We start from the raw sequence: 13,157 nt of genomic DNA, 5'->3' as shown, positions 1-13,157 counted from the left end.
ATTATTATTTTTAAATTTTTAGTGAAAATCTCAGTAATGCGCAGACACAGTTATTGCTGAGAGTACGGTTGAATATGGAGGACGAGTTTAAATCGGGTAGAAGGAAAAAAAAATGTATTGTGGAAGAAAGTTGCGACCGAAGTTAAAAATGTAAATCCCAATATAAGACTGGACAGCACCACAGCGCAGAGAAAATGCTTAAATCTCTTGGTAACGTACAAGCGCATTAAGAAAAGAAATAATTCTTCCGGTAGAGAAGCTACTTCCTGGAGGTATTTTGAGGACTTCGACGAAGTTTATGGTACAAGGCACTCAATGACTCCGCCAACAGCAAATTGTTAAAGTGAAATTACAAATTATTAATTTTCATAAAACTTATAAAACCTTACTTTAAAAGTGGCCCAATTCATTCGGAAATGGGAATAGAAAAGGTCCTCGGGAAACGACTTTATTGTTTTAATAAACGATTTGTTTTTAGGTATTTTTCTTTTTAAAGACAAACATTTGTACTAAACATTTTTCTCTTTGACTTCAATAGTCTTCTTTTTCTTAAATTTAAAGAAAATCTATCTTTTCTTTGATCACAAATTTCGTCTAGTGTTAGATTCAGCAAAATTTCCATTTTAGTATTATACGCGTTCAAAAATGCAAACAAACGTACAGGTATCCCTTGTATAACGCGGTCTTATACAACGCGGTTTCGATATAACGCGATTTGGAAAAATTAGGTTTCAGTACAACGCGAAATTTAGGCTTATATAATGCGAAGGGGAAAATACATAATTATAAAATCTGGTAACACTAATTTGCGTACCACATATTTATAATATGTAATGTATTTTTAATGTAAACCGAGAATTACCCTTTTTTGCCTTAGATAGATAGAATAGATATTAATCTAGCACCTTATTACGAAATTGAAAAGGAGCTTAAAAAAACCATCCACCAAAAACTGATAACAGATTTTGCAATTATAAAACCAGTAGAAGAACCACAAGGTCCCACAATTAGTTTCTTATCCAATAGCGAAAACTATGTTGAAGAAATATCTTCTGATGAAGCTATTGCTCCCCCAAAACGCCCACGTGCAAAGATCTTTGAAGACAGTGAAACAGATTAATTACCATATGAAGTTTGAAGAATAACAATAAAGTTTTTAATAAACCTTTAATTTGTTTTAGTTTGATTTTAAATTTTTTGTTTTGTGTTTTTAATTGTATTATAAAGTCTGAACTTTAGTATTGAGTTGAAATATATGTGCATCTGCTATTTTGTATGTATTTTATATTATTTAAAAAAAAACCTATTGGAACATAACCCCCAAATTTATATGAAAACTATGTTTTAGATAACGCGGAATTACATAACGCGCAATTCTTCTGGAACGTAACTATCGCGTTATACGAGGGATACCTGTATTTGAAGAAGTATCAAATGTCAAACTTGCAGTGTTGCCACTGATGCTTATGCTGCAAGTCAAAGAGAACGTTAAATATACATTAACGTTCTCTGCAAGTCATGTTGCATTTACGAACACAGCCATAGTGTTGAGTTTTGGAAAAAATCAGTAATAAACAGACCTTTTTCATTCAAAAATAATCAATAAATCGCTAAGAGGTAATGCAAGCTTAAAGCCTAAGTATTTTGAGAAAATGGCCTGATTCAGAAAAGCCGAAGGCATATCCGTAATCTACGATTCAAAATTAAGTTTGCGTGTCTCGCCGTTTTTTTGTCTCATTTCAGAACTTGATATTTTACCTAGTGTTACGCGACGTACGGCAACTTCTTGAATTTCCTTTACCACCGTCTGGGAAAGTGGGATGCTTTCGAACCAGTGAAGTCAGTGAAAATCAATATGCAGCTGTGCTATATTTCCGCAAAGAAGCCAATTCATTACTGATACTCAGCTGAAATATTGCAGAAGTGTTGCATGAAAATAGGGACTGCAACATCGTTTCGATAGAATTTAATTTTAGGCTAAAACTATAAATAAACAATAAACAAACAGCTACTTAATTTTTAGTTGTTTAGATGTTGGTCCACAAATTGAAAAACCTATAGTTTAACGCCCCTCCAAACAGCAGATGGTTTTTTTATTAGGAGTTTTTTATGGCAGAAATTCACTCGGTACGTTTGCCATTGCCTGTCGAGAGGCAACCGCTATTCGAACACTGGGCTCTACGGAATGGTAGTCACGTACGAACCCATTCGGCTACGGTGGCCGAAAAACTTGGTGAATATTGTGATTTTTAAATCAAACAAAATAACAAAATTTATAACCACCTCCAAATACATTTTTTTTTGGATTTTTTGTTTGTTTTGCAGTTCCATTGTTGCAGAAATTATGTAACAGATCGTGATGCTATGCTGATGGTTTTCTTGTTTTATAAATATATACAATACAATATATACTACGTGAACAAATAAAACAATTTATATTTATACAAACCTAGTTTATTAACAACAGAAAATTAAAATGGTGAGTTTTTGTTGGTTGTAAAAACATTTTCTGTATATTTTTGACGCCTCGACTGCGGTGCACTGGATGCAAGAGGATTGCAAGAGGATAAAGATTCCCTTCTACTGCAAAGAGAAAGCATGTTCTGCATTAATGCTAGGCTAGGATGAAAACAAAAACTCAAAACAAAGCGACTGGAGGAAGAAGAAAATTGGAAACTAACATATTTAGTCCTGTCACATATTCATGGCATTACTCCACAGATAATTACTAAATTGTCTCTATCGCATAACTTTCTCAGTATGAAATACAGTGGCCTAGCAACGTCAGGACGCTGTCCTTTGGAACCCCCTCTTACAAAAAATCAAAATCAGAAACACATCGCGTTTTATAACAACATTACTTTGTTGGCAATAGTTGCTACGTATATCTTTATTTTAACCTCAGGTCAGTCCATAAGTTCGTGAGTTTTTTAAAGATGGTTTTAAAATTAATAAAAAAGATGTATTTATTAATCAATAATATATTTTCCTTCATTATTTACAATGTCTTCCCAACGTTTAGGCAAATTTTTACAATAATTCCCTGCTCAAAAAATTGTTTGTCCTTGGAGCCAAAACACGCTTCGATATCCCTTTTTATAGCTTCTTTTGAGGAGTAGTTCTTGTTACTCATATGGGATTGAAGTCCACGGAAAAGGTGATAATCACAAGGTGCAATATCCGGAGAGTATGGTGGATGCGGCATTAGCTCCCATCCGAGCTCGTTCAGCTTGCCTAATGTTTGCCTTGCGGTATGAGGTCTTGCGTTGTCGTGGTGAAACAAAACTTTGCGTCTATTCACTAAAGACGGTCGATTTTTTTAAGTGCCTCATTCAGGTTTGATAGCAGATGGAAATAATAAGCAGCAGTTATCGTCTGGTGTGCTTGCAGAAGTTCATAATAAAGAATACCGGCCATATCCCACCAAATAGACAGGAGAATCTTCTTGGGGTGAATGCCATCTATAGGGGTCGGGTGTTTCATCTTTAAAAACCATTGGTGTTTGCGAACAGAATTATTGTAAAGGACCCATTTTTCATCACCAGTAACGATACGGTTCAAAAAACTTTCATTTTCAAGCCGTGCAGCAGCTGAGAACACACATTCGATATCTGCGGAAGGTTGGCAACGGAAAGTCTATGCGGACCCCATTTTCCCCGCTTTGAAACCTTTCCCAACTGAACCAGGTGGCTGTGAACTGTTCCATGCGATGAATTTAACCTCTAAGCTATCATATCGGCTGTCAAATTTGGCTCAGCTTCCACGAGTTCTAGCAAGGCGTCGGAGTTAAAGACTTCAGGACGACGAGCGCGCGGGGCATTCTCCACGTCGCAGTTACCACTTCGGAATTTTAAAAACCACTTTTGTGCAGTCCTTACACTCACGATATCCTCTCCGTGAACAGTGTTTATTTCTGCAGCAGCAGTTGTTGCATTTTTACCACTTTTATAAAAAAAAAATACAAAATATGCCTCTTATACGCGTTCGAAGATTCCATTTTATTTTTGAACAACACGTGCATCTATCCGCCATTAAAATCACTTGCTGAATGCACAATATATCAAAGAAAATATAAATAGTTCTGTTATATTCCGCGAATAATTTTTTGCATGCAAAAATCGTATAAAAGTGAAATTATGGGTAAAATACGCACGAATTTATGGACTGAAGTGATATTAATGAGTTCAAACACTGCGAAATAACTTTTGGTTATGTTTGATAAATAAATAAATAATGAACCGAAGTTGAAGAAACTGACTATTCGGCTCCGCCTTTAATTTTAACATGGAACAACAGATCTCGTTGCCGATCGAACGCTAGCGAGTATAGGTAAATGATCTGTCAGTGATCGCGTTGTTTCATCTGCAACACTTTCCGCTGTCTTACGAAAACTTGGAAATTAAGCCTGACACGCAGAATATCAAAGTTGAAAAGCTTCAACGTTTTCCGAACCGAACATCGTTTTAAAAAATGCGAAAGCCGAAGATGTTCCAAACCACACACAGTTGCGTTTACGTGGACAATTCGAAATTACAACTTTGGAAGAAGAGAGGCGGTTGACCTCGGATTTTTCGATGAGAAGATTTCATGTTTGAAGAAACCAAAACAGTTGACTGCTACAGTCGAACAATTGAGCTCGTTTATGAATAAAGATATGTGATTTTGCCACGCCATGCATCATGAATTTCTTACGATCGGACCATTCGACATGGTAAGACAGAGAAAATTACCTTGCAGGTAAACGAACAAGCCATTAAATTAATTACAGATTTCATCCGGACGTTGACATACGACTAACAATATATAATATCTATACTTCAAGTTGCCGACAGAAATATCCATCTCTCTATTATTAAACACACTAAGAAAACATTTTTGGAATAAACAAGTATTTTCAGTGCCAATTGTGATAGGGGCTAAATTTTCATCAAAATTAACAAAACAAAAATAAAATGTGGATTAGAGCATCTCAACATTTATCTTACTTATCTTGAAAGGTAAATTATACAAAATCAAAAAAAAGGAATACTTCTAAAAGAAGTTGTCGAGGAATTGAAAATACAATATTTTAATTTCTTTGTTTTGAAAAGTTGTAATACCTATTTTATAATTGAAGAAACATTGCGAATGAAATAAAAAAAAAAATTTTTTGTATCACTGAGGATATACATATTCAATTTTTCCTTGTACTTAAACGACTTAAAAGATTTTCTGCCGAGTGGAATCAATGTGGCTAACCGTTGCATTAGCTTCTAATACACGCAGACGGCTTAGGTATTCTTGCCGAGTCTCCGACCGACTAGATTATAGCTTTCAATGGGGTCTTAAAGTTAATTTGTCAAAGTCTAAATGTGGCCGAATGGGTTGGTGCGCGACTACCATTCGGAATTCACAGAGAGAACGGCGGTTCGAATCTCGGTGAAAATACTAAAAAATTAAGAAAAACATTTTTGTAATAGCGGTCGTCCCTCGGCAGGCAATGGCGAACCTCCGAGTGTATTTCTACCATGAAAAAGCTCCTCATAAATATATCTGCAGTTCGGAGTCGGCTTGAAACTGTAGGTCCCTCCATTTGTGGAACAACATCAAGGCGCACACCACAAATACGAGGAGGAGCTCGGCCAAACACCCAAAAAGGGTGTACGTGCCAATTATATGTATATATAAATGTATGGTGTTTAGGGAGTGCACAAGAATTCCTGTTTCATAAAGTTGGGAGTTTGGCGATGAAAATATTGAGACTTTCTCTTTCTCTTACGCCAAGCATTTGGATTTAAGGCTTGCCCACTCTAAAACAGCAATAAATGCTACATGACCAACCTATATCCAATCAATCTCCTCCATTATATCAACAGCTCTGGCTGGGTGTAGATATCTGCCTGTTGGAGGTCTCATAATGGTATCAAAACGGCGTTCCAGTGCTACTTGAGGAGTGCCAGACTGCTCTTCAACCATCTGACCAGGATGACTCTCAGATTTCCATTTCTAAAAAACTAAAAATTATCGATTATGTTTTATGGTGCACAGGTTGGGGGGGTGTAGAACAATACGAGCCTGTAGATAGACTTTTGCGTTTCTTCATTAAAAAAACTGATATTTTTGCCTGCAAATTCGCCAAATCACATGATCCGCATTGAAACCAATCTGCTTCCGCAATATTTGCATGCTCTCAGAGCCCATATGTATTATGTTTTACGCGTACCCGCATATCCTTGCCAAAGAGACTGGGTTAAAAAATGGAAAGACTTATAGCAAACTTTGAATATGGAACCTCTAAATGTATTTTATTCTGTTTCCTTGAGGGCGTATATTCCGCAGTTTAGAGAAAAACTAAATTTCAAAGAATTCTCGATGTTTTAGAAGTCAGCGAAAAAATCTACAATGCACGATTTGTACCCTTACAAACAACAACTATTCCATTGACGACTTGTCTCCTTATGATATACTATAAATGCAAGGCCTTTTAAAGAAGTAACTTCTGCCGTTTGTCCAATTTGTAACTTGGAAATCTCAGAAAATCTGTCTATAGAAATTTTCTTTATGAACTTTTGGTGAAAAGACATTTGATCTCTTAAATATAAACATGATTTGAACGGTAGTGATTGTAAAGCTCTATACAAATTCTTATCTAGCTGCCTCAAATACAGGGAGCTTATTCTTAACGAATTTTCGTAATCTGCTTGTTATTTATTGTGCACTATTTAATTTTTATTTTTTTTTTATTTTAGGATTAGCTTTTGAATTAGTTGAAGTAGTTAAAATTAGATAAGAAAAAAAAAAAAATAATAACTATGATATTAAATAAGTATGTGCCAAAATAATATTATTATACCCCCGTCTTACAACTTACTATATGTTATAGTCGTACGTTCTGTTATATATTACGCCATTGAACATGAATATTATATTTTTCAAAATGTAAGAAATTATTGGCCAGTTGTCTGACAAAGGCGTAAATATAGAACGAAATTTAAAGTCGATGAATTATGATTTAGCCTAAAATTGTATTTATTCGCATATACTAGATTTTGTTACCACACTTGTGGCGCCACTGATTTTTTATATCGAAAAAAAAAAAAAAAAAAATTGCGTTAAGCCGATTTGTCCTATTTTCGGTTTTTTAAATATCGTTTAGCTCTTCATTATCAATTTGATGCCTGCGGAAATGCTCAAATGCCAGTTCTTAACTGGGCCAGTGATGATAGTGACAGAGATAGATGAGGACAGTCGGTTCTACGTTACCGAAACGACCCGGATTCATATCCGGCCAAGAACTGCCACTCCAACAGTAACAATAACGGAGATAGAGAGAGGTACCGTGGAAGAGTCCACCAACTTTCCGTACTTTATCACAAACTCGTACAATAATTCTTCCTAAGGCGTCGGGTAATTTTGGTTGAGGACCTTTGACGGGCCAGTTTGCTTTTATTTACTTTGCCCTTTTCTTCCCGTTTGATAAGGCGGTACTATCGTTTGCGAAAGACGAGGAGATATCCATTGCCATATTTAGGCATAGCATCATCGTTTACAAAATCAAGTATAACACATTAAAGGAAAGATAATTAAAATAACTGTTTTTAATGAAAATTCCTTTTCAGTTTTTGTGTGATATATTGTGAAAATATCATTTTTTTTGAAAAATACGAAAACTTTTTTTGTTTAAAATTTCTCCTGTTAACACAATATAAACACAGGGTGGGTCATATAGCGTTTCCTTTTTGAAGCACCTATTTTTTTTGAGAATGGTAACACAAATGGCATGTTAAATGTGTTCATAATTTACTTAAAGGTTTGACATTTACGAAATGGGACGCTATACGCTTGAACAAAATCGGGAAATATTGAAAACCTATTTCCAAAGTGATGAGTCTTCTTCTTCTACCGCGGTTACAGTAAATGGCGAGCGTTACCATGACATACTCAACGAGTTTTTGTTTCCAAAAATTGAAGAGGATGACGTGGACGACATTTGGTTTCAACAGGACGGTGCAACTTGTCACACTGCCAAAGTTACACTCGAACTTTTGGCTACCGTTTTTGAATTCCGATATCAATTGGCCGCCTCGGAGCTGTGATTTAAGCCCGTTGGACTATTTTTTGTGGGGAGCCGTTAAGGACAAATGCTATGCGAACCATCCAGAGACGATTGATGCTTTAAAACACGACATCGAAATTGCCATTCATGAAATTGGAACCCAAACAATCGAAAATGTGCTTAACAATTGGGTTGATCGAATGGCCTACGATATTAAATTTCATTCATAAACTAGCGAAAACCCGCCCGTTCCGCTGGTCGTCTTTAAAAAAATCTAGATTAATTAATTAAATTAAGCCGAAAAATACTGTGTGTTTTTTATAAAAATTCTCGCAATTAATTAATTTGATTGAATAATAGTAGCAATTAAAAAACGTTTGATGTGATTTACTTTATTACTTTTTTTATTGTAATGCTCTTTGGTATACAATATTCTTCGTTTTTCCATGCGTTGTCGAATAAATGAACAATACCGATGGCTTACCAACTCTTGAGCATGAAACATAAAGTTGGCCATGAGAAAAACATGGGTACTATAAATCAATACCACAAATTGATAAAGTTTGGCCTTGTGACTTATTAACAGTAATCGCGAATGCAAGGCGAACAGGAAATTGAAGACGTTTGAATTCAAACGGCATATCCGATGGTATCATTGGTACTCGCGGTATTAAAACGCCTTCACCAGAGTATTTTCCATTCAAAATTGTTGCTTCAATGACGTTATTCATCAATCTCTTAACTGTTAATCGAGTGCCATTACATAGTCGTGGTTGATTTATGTTTCTCAACATAATAATCGGTGCTCCTATTTTCAAGTTTAGCATGTGTGGCGGTAATCCAGGTAAATCAAGGGAATTCAAAAATTCAGTGGGATAATTTACAATATCATCTCGATTTCTAACAGTGTCAACGGATCGATATGACTGTTCTGGACTTGGTATGTTAGCCAAAATAGCCGCATTCATTTCATTCACATCTTTATTTTTGCCAGCCATGATGGCTCGTTCACTAAGCCAATCATGATTTTTGTAATTTTGAGGCAAATTTGGGAAAATACTTTGAATTAACTGTTCTTTCGTTTGACTTATTTGGCAAAAGTTTGGTTGTAAAGTTATTAAACCAGTTACATTATCGACAGGAACTTTGCCATTTCCAATATCCAATAATTGCTGTGAAAATTCAGCAGTTGATGGATCATTTTGCATTAGAACACGTACATTTGTAGTTAGTTTGAGTGTTTGAACATGTCTCCACAAATATGATGATTTTAAACATGCAGCCAATTCATCTGCTACAGTTGCTCGAGGAATAACAGGCAGTGTTTGTCTAAAATCACCTGCCAGCAGCACTAAGGCACGCCCAAACATTTCATCAAGCGCTTCCAGTGACTTTTTATGTGCCATCGTGCACTCATCCCATACAATTACGTGTGCGAAAAAGCGGAAAAGGGGAAGAGAACTGTTCTATTCCCCCCGCTTTAACCCAGCTATGTGTTCAGGTGCAAATGACTTTTTTGCGTGAAGTCTGATATAAAATAAGTTCTATTTACTCTTCTTAAATTTATATAAACTTTTCCAGACGAAGTAAAAAAACTGACATATAGGTATTTGCTTCAACCGTATATTTGTGAGTACACAGGTAATACGTAAATATATGAATGATATAGGTAATATCTCATATTAGCAAAACCTTTCTGCCAAAAATGAAGGAAACGATCACCAATCACGCCGGCAATGATACAATGAATTTTTCACTATAACTGACTTCGGATTAACGTTTATATAATAAGCGTAATTTTTAATAATAAGTGGTCTTCCTCTTCCTCTTCCCCTCTTCCTGTAGCTATTCCTTTTCCTCTTCCATCTCCAGCTCCATCTCCTTTCTTTATCCCGGAAACGGGCAGTAAAAATTACTTCACTTAAAAGCTTTCATCTGATACCCATATTGTACCAACACATCCAAGGGTACCTTGGTCCACCTTTTCGGCTATATCTCGAGACCCTGGTCACTCAGAGATCTAAAAAATACTCTGTATTAAAGCACTCGTCAGTAGCTTTGATTTGATACCCACAATGTAAAAACACATCCTAGGGTTACCCGGGTCCTCGTTTTGGTCTTCGGCAGCGCCACCTGGTGACGAGTGGAATCAATAAGCATATTATACTAACTTTCACCGTGGAAAAATATATATATACAGGTATCCCTTGTATAACGCGGTCTTATACAACGCGGTTTCGATATAACGCGATTTGGAAAAACATATGTATGGCCGGAGATTATTGCAAAAAATAATGCTGTGGAGAAGGCTTTGACGATATAAACGAAGATGACATTTATGAAATTATGAATGAAGGTACAGACCTCACCGAAACAGACCTAATTCAATTAACAACTGAATCTCCATCCGTCTCAAATCTCGCACAAGATGACGTCACTTCGGTAGAAGATATCTGTGAATCAATTCCTAGTTTCCCTCTGAAGCGCATACGAAAGGGTTTAAGTTTGGTTGAGAAAATTAAATCTTTCTTTACAACTAATGATCCTTCGCTGGAGAGATCCAGCAAAATAATAAGGGAAATAGATATTAATCCAGCACCTTATTACGAAATTGAAAAGGAGCTTAAAAAAACCACCCACCAAAAACTGATAACAGATTTTGCAATTATAAAATCAGTAGAAGAACCACAAGGTCCCACAACTAGTTTCTTATCCAATAGCGAAAACTATGTTGAAGAAATATTTTCTGATGAAGCTATGGCTCCCCCAAAACGCCCACGTGCAAAGATCTTTGAAGACAGTGAAACAGATTAATTACCATATGAAGTTTAAAGAATAACAATAAAGTTTTTAATAAACCTTTAATTTTTTTAGTTTGTTTTTAAATTTTTTAATGTGCACATAATTATTTAAATTTTGCTTTTTGAATTTCGAAATATGTATGTACATATGTATTATTATTCATATCTTGTGTTTTTAATTGTATAAGAAAGTCTGAACTTAAGTATTGAGTTGAAATATATGTGCATCTGTTATTTTGTATGTATTTTATTAAAAAAAAACCTATTGGAACATAACCCCCAAATCTATATGAAAACTATGTTTTAGATAACGCGGAATTACATAACGCGCAATTCTTCTGGAACGTAACTATCGCGTTATACGAGGGATACCTGTATACCAAATTTCCTAATAATCGGCCCAGACACACACGACCAAAATGTATTCAATTCTAATGAATGCTATGTGCGGTACAAAAAATACGTGCGGCAAATAGCAAAAACACACTCACTTAACCGACGCACCGCACACACACGCGTTATCGGATTTCAACCAAACTTCACAGAAACCTTTGCCAAAGCAACACCAACAGTGTGTGAAACTTTCATTGTTTTCCTTACACGCGTTGCTGAGATTACCCCGGACAAATGCACACTTTTTTTCGGCTTAATTTTTATATATATATAGATTAACTCGTACTCGGACGTACTCGTACATGCGTACTCATGCGAGTATGTATTTCTATCAATTAGTGCTTTGCATTTAAAAGAAATGTATCATTCGATATCACAAACCTACAAATTCTTACCATGTTTTTGATTTTTCTTTAACAACCGAAATAAAAGAAATAAATCAATGTGTTTTATTAAATACGTTTTTATTTATAAGAATAATTGCATCTGCTTAAGTAGCTGTTTATGGTATGACTATGGAAAATATATTATATATATGTAGGTGTTTTTATATTATATTTAAATGTGTATGTATGAGTATACGTATATTGTATTGCATTGCTTGATGAGTACGCAATGCTAGTCATATCATCTTAATTATTTTTGTTTGTTAATTAGTTTTAATATGCAAAAGGGTCAGTGCTTAAAAAACATCAAGACTATTATTTTAGTTTTTTAAATAAAACTTGCATGTTACGTGTATTAACATTCGTGATCAACAAACATACACATATTAGAATGCAATAAATATATAGCCGTAAAATTAGGATTCGCTTACTTGATCAGCCCCTTAATGAACTTTCACTAATACCATTTGAATTTTAAATATGTTTCTTTTGTTAATGTGGAATTTAAAATGTAATTCAATTGTATTATATTATTATTTTCGTTTGATTTAAGGTGTAGAATATGTGGATTTGAATTTATGCTTGACTTTAATGAAATTCGGGAAATATATAGGTACAAGTATAAATGCCCACATGCCGGACCGATTCAACGATCTCCATGATTTTATCAACATTTTAGACGTTTCGTCCCCCAGAACCGATTCTTTGGAATCGCCGCGTTCTTATTGCATTCGATACTGTATAGGGTCCATAAACAACACACATTTGTTTTGACTGCGTGCTCCGACGATTCGCCATGTAAAGTGTACTGAATGTATGTATAGAATTTTCTCTTTTACCTTTATTTTGGAACGCTGCAGCACACAATTGATGTCACCAAACACAAAACTGGCAAATAATTTTTTACGAAGCCTAATGCCATTTTAAATCGGCATATATAATAATATGATTGGCTGCAATGTATACATAACATATGGCTCACTAAATATATCTAAAAGCAAGCATTCAGAAATGTTTTCTTCACCTAATATGTTAAATAAGCTCGCACTCGAACCGAGCCATCTATTGGTCGATTTCATTAATGGGTAATATATTTGTAAATCTCGAAGATGAGGTGACAAAAAAATACTTGAAACTACAAACATTTTCAAATAGTTTGGTGGTTTGGTTTATGCTGGAGAGTGAGTGTATGTATGTATATGTGTTTATTGCCTTCTTCTTGTATACTTGCGCCGACATGAGCTTAATCAGGCTTTTTTTTATTGTTTTAACTTACTTCTATTGTAACTGTATTTGCATTATTTTTATTTCCATTTCTGTAATGAGTATGTAATTTATAATATATGTAAGTATATATAATAAAGTAATAATCGTCATTCTCTGAACTGCTCGCTTACAAAAGAAGTTTCTGTCTAAACGCTTTTAAACTTACTGTACTTCGGAGTATATGTATGTATAAGATTGTTCCTTTCGACTACATCATATGTAGAGTGGTGGCCGAGATCTTAAAATATTTCTTAAAAGTATCTATAGTTATATAAA

Source organism: Anastrepha ludens, chromosome 4 (genome assembly GCF_028408465.1).
Source record: "Anastrepha ludens isolate Willacy chromosome 4, idAnaLude1.1, whole genome shotgun sequence".
Classification (NCBI taxonomy): domain Eukaryota; kingdom Metazoa; phylum Arthropoda; class Insecta; order Diptera; family Tephritidae; genus Anastrepha; species Anastrepha ludens.
The sequence above is the reverse complement of the archived record's forward strand: the minus strand, read 5'-3'. Positions refer to the sequence as shown.